Source organism: Triticum aestivum, chromosome 1D (assembly GCF_018294505.1).
Source record: "Triticum aestivum cultivar Chinese Spring chromosome 1D, IWGSC CS RefSeq v2.1, whole genome shotgun sequence".
NCBI classification, from domain to species: domain Eukaryota; kingdom Viridiplantae; phylum Streptophyta; class Magnoliopsida; order Poales; family Poaceae; genus Triticum; species Triticum aestivum.
In genome coordinates this window covers 366,445,713-366,454,576 of record NC_057796.1, presented here as the reverse complement: position 1 = coordinate 366,454,576, position 8,864 = coordinate 366,445,713, and positions in this window count along the sequence as shown.

Genomic DNA, 8,864 nt, shown 5'->3' with positions numbered 1-8,864 from the left:
CCAAATGTTTGAAACTAATGCTTTTTCCCTTGTCAATGGATTCACTAGTAAGGGGAGGCTTAGGCGGAATGAGTTTTCTCATAAGCTCTAAAACAGACTCAAGTTGCTTCTCCACATTACTGAAGTCCAGCTTTCTTCCTTCCTCCTGCATTCAGTTATTAACAGGTCATTTGGATGGAGAATGCGAGAAATAAATGATCAACATTAACAAAACACTAAAAAATAAATTCAATTCATCAAAATTGAGTGAATTTAAGAAGGAAAATAAAAACTTACAATAGAAACTGGATTTAGACGCGCATGCCTTTGTAATTTGTAGGGTTTAGGATAAGATTGCTCACGAATATATCATCTTCATCAACTGGTGATTGAGCTTTCCTCTTCATACCTGAAACTGAAGCTAAGAAATTAAATGGTGATTTTGAAGGTATTGAGTTGTTCTTAGGGACAACAGAATGAAAAGAAAGCGTGAGAAAATTGGACCTGCAGTATCATGCAAATCCACATTTGCATTAGAGGCATTGGGAGAGCGTTGGCTGAACGGTGATGCATTAGTATTGGGAGCATCGACATTAGATCCTGATGTCATTTCAGCTTCAAAATGAGAACACAAATCAAAGAAAAGAAAGAAAAGGAAGTAAGAACATTAATACAGTAATAGATAAATGAAAATGAAGTAAAGTACCATAGGTTTTCACTGCTGAGTTATCAGAGTTTGCCATATTATTACTCGTACCATGTCTAGAATTTGTATCAGAATCATTTTCCTCATGACCTATTCCACTAGCAAGAACAATACAATTCAACGAGTCAAGCAGCATATTTTGAGCTCCTTCGATAGACTTGTCATCAGCAGTTTCACGGAAACGCCTAGCTAGTTGAGATAATTGATCTTTCACCTACAAAAATTTGGGCAAAAAAAGTCATGCAAAAAGCTAAGTTCATGTTCAAAAAATGAAAAAAATATAAAGTCACAAGAAAGTTTGAGAAAACATTAAAACAAAAGAGTAGTACCGAGCTTGGAAGTAAGCCACCGACAGTCTTGTCAAGAGCTGATATGAACTTCACTGACGTGACTGGAATCTTGATGTACAACACAACAACCAACACAACCCATTGAATAAAAAGTTTGAGAAATATTCTTCACCTAGTACATTATTTTCGAATAACATCAGCATGCAAGGAGAAAAGCAGTGACAGTACTTAAGATTAAACACATAAAAAACAAATTAAACAACAGATTAGCAAAATACAAAACTTACAGGACGAAGGTCATATTCTCTTGGAGCTTTGCAATCCAGATTAGCAAACTCTTTCACTAATGAATTTTTCCACGCTTTCACCCTAGGTAGTCCAGGAGGCACTCGACGTAAACCAAAGTCGAGGAAATCTAAGTAGTAACACTGTCAAAAGAAAAAACCATCATTAGACAACATACATTTAAACAAATCTTCATGGATATAGCAAACTTCAAATTTGCAAAAACATATCATCTGCGAGGAAAAAGGAAAAAACATACAAGAAACTTACACAAAGGCCATATATGCAACCACCCAATGTAGTGAATCCATCTTCTTTGCCAGGTTTTTTGGTTCTTTCTGAAACTTCCTTATGTATGCCATTAACCAATCAAACACAAACTTAGACAAATCATGGTGCCTAGCTTCCATTGGATCAATGAGAATTCCTAGGTATTTCGTGCTTGGGTAGATATTTGAATTAGGACACAGAACATTTGGAAAGGCAACTAGAAGGAAACACCTCATGAATTCATTTCGAGATATATTAGGCTTAAGCATTTCACGGCCAAACCACTTGATGGATGGCAATGTAGGTTCGCCAATAATGTTTAGGAAGGTAGATTTTGTCATCTCACTCTCAAATAAAACTTTTCTACCACCTAATGGAAGACCAAACATTGTATGAAATGATTCTGGGCTCATTGGAATGACCTTGTCATCAAGAACGATATCTCCAGTTGGAGGATACACTCTCCCAGCCACCCACTGTGCAAAACCTCTTGGAACAGAGCTACATTCAAAATCTAGCAGAAAATCAAAACCGTACTCTCTAACAACATCATCTCTCCCTGGGGGCATTTTCTTTAGGAGGTCAGTAAAGTAATCATGATTGCATCTGCTAGTTGCTTTCTTTGGTGGGAGTGGGGCATGCTGAGAAAAATAACAAAACTGTGAAAACACTATAATGCATATTCAAAAAGATGCTGAAAAGAAAGTGCAGAAAGTTAAAATTGTGATAAAAAATCATGATATAAGAGGGGCACTAATGCATATTCAAGAGATTGCTGAAACAAACAGCAAAAGGGAAAACTATGCATACATGATAGCAGAGTTAACATTGTGACATAATGGAGGGATGATACATAGATGCTATAGTGGTCATGGCAAACAAAAACATAGCACAAAATAAAAGTCCTATTAATAAATGTAATAATACATGGCAAATCATGCATACTAAGCATTTTCAAAACAACCTCGAGATAATTGGCACTCATCAAAGACAAAAATTTGTAAAGTTATAACAGATTGTCAGACTTAGAGAAAAACAGAGTTTGGCAGTAAAACAGATTCATGGTGCATACTTAGAGACAACAAAAGTATATGCTACAGAACCTATTCATGGCAATGATACGTCTCCAACGTATCTATAATTTATGAAGTATTCATGATATTATATTATCCATCTTAGATGTTTTATATGCATTTATATGCTATTTTATATGATTTTTGGGACTAACCTATTAACCTAGAGCCCAGTGCCACTTTCTGTTTTTTCCTTGTTTTTGAGTTTTACAGAAAAGGAATACCAAACGGAGTCCAATTGACCTGCCAATTTTTGTTGATTTTTTATGGACCAAAAGAAGCCCCTGGAGCAAAAGAGTTGGGCCAGAAGAGTCCCAGGCTGTCCACGAGGGTGGGGGGCACGCCCACCCCCTGGGCATGGGCCCCTGCCTCGTGGATGACTCGGACACCCCCCTGACGTGAAACCAACGCCAAAAATTCCTATAAATACAAAAAAAACCCCAAAAATAACCTAGATCGGAAGTTCCGCCGCCGCAAGCCTCTGTAGGCACGAGAAATCAATCTAGCTCCTCTCTGGCACCTTGCCGGAGGGGGCCATCATCACCGGAGGCCATGGAGGAGGATCCCGGAGGGGCGATCATCGCCATAAAGGCCAAGGACTAGAGGGAGAACCTCTCCCCATCTAGGGGGATGCCATGGAGGAGGAAGCACAAGGGGGAGAACCTCTCCTCCTCTCTCCCGGTGGCGCCGGAGTGCCATCGGGAGGGGAATCATCGCCGCGGTGATCGTCTTCATCAACATCACCACCATCATCACCATCCTCATCTCTTTTATGCGGTCCACTCTCCCGCACCCCGCTGTAATCCCTACTTGAACATGGTGCTTTATGCCACATATTATGATCCAATGATGTGTTGCCATCCTATGATGTTTTGAGTAGATATCCTTTGTCTTTGGGTTGATTGATGATCTAGATTGGTACGAGTTGTATGTTTTATTTTGGTGCTGTCCTATGGTGCCCTCCGTGTCGCGCAAGCGTGAGGGATTCCCGCTATAGGGTGTTGCAATACGTTCATGATTCGCTTATAGTGGGTTGGTGAGTGACTGAAACACAAACCCGAGTAAGGGGGTTGTTGCGTATGGGAATAAAGAGGACTTGATGCTTTAATGCTATGGTTGGGTTTTACCTTAATGATCTTCAGTAGTTGCGGATGCTTGCTAGAGTTCCAATCATAAGTGCATATGATCCAAGGAGAGAAAGTATGTTAGCTTATGCCTCTCCCTCATATGAATTTGCAATGACGACTACCGGTCCTGTTAACAATTGCCTAGGACAATTCCGCACACCGATCCATCATTATTCCACACTCGCTATTTATAATATTTAGTAATATATTCTAACTTTATGATAACAGCACCTACTTTTATATTTTAGCTCTCCGATACCATACAAAGTTATCCTCTTCATACCCACAACGTAGTTTTATTTCTCGTTTCTAGTTGGAAGCAAATGCTCGGTGTACGTAGAGTCGTATCAGTGGCAGATAGGACTTGAGAGAATATTGATCTTACCTTTAGCTCCTTGTGGGTTCGACACTCCATACTTATCACTTCCACCTTTGGGAATTGCTACTATGATTCCCTGCACTTGGGGATTATCAAGCTCTTTTCTGGCGCCATTGCCGGGGAGCAATAGCGTGGGGTTGATATTCTCGTGTGTGCTTGTTTGCTTTCTTCACTAAGTAGATTTTGTTTTTTCCTTTTTGATTCTGTTTATTTGTGGGTGAAACATAAAAAATATTAAAGAATGAAAATACAAAAAAATTACTTTCCTATCATGCCTAAAAAGTTTTTCAAAAAGAGAAGTGATTGGAAAGTTATGCATTGAAGAAGTGAGGGTCGACCTTGAGCACTTGTGTTCATGCTCACGGAAACAATGTAGAATTTTTCATGGAAGTTTCTCTGTAAATAATTATCCCCTTGTATATATCCATTGTATTATAAAAATAATGTGCCAAGCTTTGGTTTTAGGATGATTAGATTGCTTGTTTACTATGTGCAGTACAAAAACAGAAACTTTGGCTGTAGTGCGTGAATTTACATTTTTTACTGGAAAGTCAAATGGGTCTGAAACCTTCTGCACATTACTTCTGTACAAATTTTTCAAATTTTCAAATTTATTTCATAATTTTTGAAGTTACATAAGTATAATAAACTTTCAGATTACTACAGACTGTCCTGTTTTTGACAGATTCTTTTTTGCGTGTGTTGTTTGCTTATTTTGATGAATCTATGGCTAGTATCGGGGGGTATGAACCATAGAGAAGTTGGAATACAGTAGGTTTAACACCAATATAAATAAATAATGAGTTCATTACAGTACCTAAAGGTAGTGATTTGCTTTATTACACTAACGGATCTCACAAGTTTTTGCTAAAGTTTTGTGTGGATGAAGTGTTCGAAGATCGAGGAGCTATCAATATGAGAAGAATAAAGAGAGGCAAGAGCTCAAGCTTGGGGATGCCCAAGGCACCCCAAGTAAATATTTCAAAGGATACTCAAGCATCTAAGCTTGGGGATGCCCCGGTTGGCATCCCATCTTTCTTCTTCAACAAATATCGGTATACCTCAATTTTTGTTTTGTTCACATGATTTGTGTCCTTTGTGTTTTTCTTTTTTATTCAAGAACCATGCTAGTATGAGATAGCCCTTCATTGATTTATATAATGATTCATGTGCTTCACTTATATCTTTTGAGTATGACCTTATAGAATGCTCTTTGTGCTTCACTTAAATCTTTTGAGTATGGTTTTATAGAATGAGCTTGGATATTGGTTAGTCTATATTAATTGTAGAATGCTCCATGAACTTCACTTATATCTTTTGCAGTATGAATAATACTATCATCTAAAGTGGGTTTGGAAGAGTGTCAACTTTAGGAATTAGTGATCCCACTATTCCGAATGAGAAAAATTATGCTTATGTGAAGAGTAGAAAAATTTCTATGCTTATAGATCATGAAAAGAATGCTTTATGTGATGGTTATATTGTTGAATTCATTCATGATGCTACTGAAAATTATTATGAGGGAGGAATATATGCTTGTAGGAGTTGCAATAATATCAAGTTTCCTCTCTATGTGCTTAAAGTTTTGAAGTTATACTTGTTTTCCCTTCCTATGCTAGTTGATTCTTGTTCCTATAAATTATGTGCTCAGAAAATCCCTAGGCATAGGAAGTGGGCTAGATTCAAATGTGCTAGTCATATTCTTCATGATGCTCTCTTTATGTTTCAATTCTTTTCTTTTATGTGAGCATCATCGAAATCATCATGCCTAGCTAAAAGGCATTAAAGAAAAGCGCTTGTTGGGAGACAACCCTATATTTACCCTTACTGTTTTTGTGTGTTTACATGATTAAGCTACTGTAGTAATCATGTTTTATAGCTTTTTGTTTCAATAAAGTGCCAAGTAAGACCTTTGGGAAGACTTGGGTGAGAGTTAATGTGATCTTGCTGTAAAAAACAGAAACTTTGTGCTCACGGGATTAGCTACCATTTTTACAGAAGAGTGCTTTTGAGTTGATTCTTTTTGCAGAATATTAATAGACAAATTCCTCACGTCCACCAATTTATCTCATAATTTTTGGAGTAGCAGAAGTATGGTTGTTGTTCAGATCATTACAGACTGTTCTGTTTCTGACAGATTCTGTTTTCGTTGCATAGTTTGCTTGTTTTCTAGTTTCTATGGCTTATATTTCTCAATATAAATTGTAGAAATGGTATGGTACAGTAGGCATTGTGTGAGAACAATTATGAACCTTGTCTTTGACAGTACCAAAGTGAATGGTTTACTCTTTATCATACTAACCTATCTCACGAAGTTCCGTTAAGTTTTGTGTGATTGAAGTTTTCAAGCTTTGAGTGAGATATCCATATGAGGAGAATAAGGAGTGGAAAGACCCTAAGCTTGGGGATGCCCAAGGCACCCCAAGGTAATATTCAAGGAAGACTCAAGCGCCTAAGCTTGGGGATGCCCCGGAAGGCATCCCCTCTTTCGTCTTCAAAACTATCAGTATACCTTACTCGGAGCTATATTTTTATTCGTCACATGATATGTGTTTTCCTTGGAGCGTATTTTCAATTTTACTTTCTGTTTGAATAAAATCATTGGATCTGAAATCTTGAATGAAAAAGAATCCTCCTATGGCTAGTTAATTATTTGCCTACTCAGTGTTCTTCACTTATATCTTTCGGAGTAGTTTGTCATTTACTCACGTGCTTCACGTATATCCTAGGAGTAAATGGTTGAATGAATTGAATATCATAAATCTGAATTTATATATGTTTCATATGCTTATAACATGGGGAGTAATGACTTCACACATAATAAGTATAGGTAGTAAACTTATTGGAAGTTAGCAAACGTAGAATTGGTCACTTGAACAATTCATGAAAGAATATTGAAGGAAGAGAGATTTCACATATAAATATACTATCTTGGACATCTTTTGCAATTGTGAGCACTCATTAAAATATGACATGCTAAAAGGTTGATGTTGGACAAGGAAGACAACGTAATGGGTTATGTTTTCTTATATCCGAAATAAAGTATATTGTCATGGATCATCCAACATGCTGAGCTTGCCTTTCCCCCTTATGCTAGCCAAATTCTTTGCACCAAGTAGAGATACTACTTGTTCTTCCAAATATCCCTTAAACTAGTTTTGCCATGAGAGTCCACCATACCTACCTGTGGATTGAGTAAGATCCTTCAAGTAAGTTGTCATCGGTGCATGCAATAAAAATTGCTCTCTAAATATGTACGATCTATTAGTGCGAAGAAAATAAGCTTTATACGAACTTGTGATATGGAAGAAATAAAAGCGACGGACTGCATAATAAAGGTCTCTATCACAAGAGGCAATATAAAGTGGCATTCTTTTGCATTAAGATTTTGTGCATCCAACCTTAAAAGCACAAGGCAACCTCTGCTTCCCTCTGCGAAGGGCCTATCTTTTACTTTTATCTTCTACCTTATGCAAGAGTCATGGTGATCTTCACCTTTCCTTTTTACATTTTACCCTTTGGCAAGCACATTGTGTTGGAAAGATCCTGATATATATATCCAATTGGATGTAAGTTATCATGAACTATTATTGTTGAAATTACCCTTGAGGTAAAAGGTTGGGAGGTGAATCTATAAGCCCCTATCTTTCTCTGTGTCCGATTAAAACTTTGAACCTATAAATATCACGTGAGTGTTAGCAATTGTGAAAGATTAAATGATAGTTGAGTATGTGGAGTTTTCTAAATCAAAGCTCTGACATAGACCCTTCCTGAAAATAAGATGAATTGCAATTGTTTGATGACTAAGAGCACTGTTTGTTAGTTTTCAAGAAAGTTTATGATCTATACTTTAACATGTGAATAGCTTGTTACTTGATCATGAAAAGTTTTATGAGATGAGATAGTATTATGACATATAATGATGCTAGAAAAGGTGATTGAAATTATCATTGATCAAACTTGTGCACCTGCTAGCATTCACACTTCATAAATTATTTCTTTTATCATTTACCTACTCGAGGACGAGCAGGAATTAAGCTTGGGGATGCTGATACGTCTCCAACGTATCTATAATTTATGAAGTATTCATGCTATTATATTATCCATCTCAGATCTTTTATATGCATTTATATGCTATTTTATATGTTTTTTGGGACTAACCTATTAAATTAGAGCCTAGTGCCAGTTTATATTTTTTCCTTGTTTTTGAGTTTTACAGAAAAGGAATACCAAACGGAGTCCAATTGACGTGCCAATTTTTGTTGATTTTTTATGGACCAAAAGAAGCCCCTGGAGCAAAAGAGTTGGGCCAGAAGAGTCCCGGGCTGTCCATGAGGGTGGGGCGCGCCCACCCCCTGGGCATGGGCCCCTGCCTCGTGGACGACTCGCTGACCCCCCTGACGTGAAACCAACGCCAAAAATTCCTATAAATACAGAAACCCCCAGAAAATAACCTAGATCGGAAGTTCCACCGCCGCAAGCCTCTGTAGCCATGAGAAATCGATCTAAGCCCTCTCTGGCACCCTGCCGGAGGGGGCCATCATCACTGGAGGCCATGGAGGAGGATCCCGGAGGGGCCATCATCGCCATGAAGGCCAAGGACTAGAGGGAGAACCTCTCCCCATCTAGGGGGAGGCCATGGAGGAGGAAGCACAAGGGGGAGAACCTCTCCTCCTCTCTCTCGGTGGCACCGGAGTGCCATCGGGAGGGGAATCATCGCTACGGTGATCGTCTTCATCAACATCACCACCATCA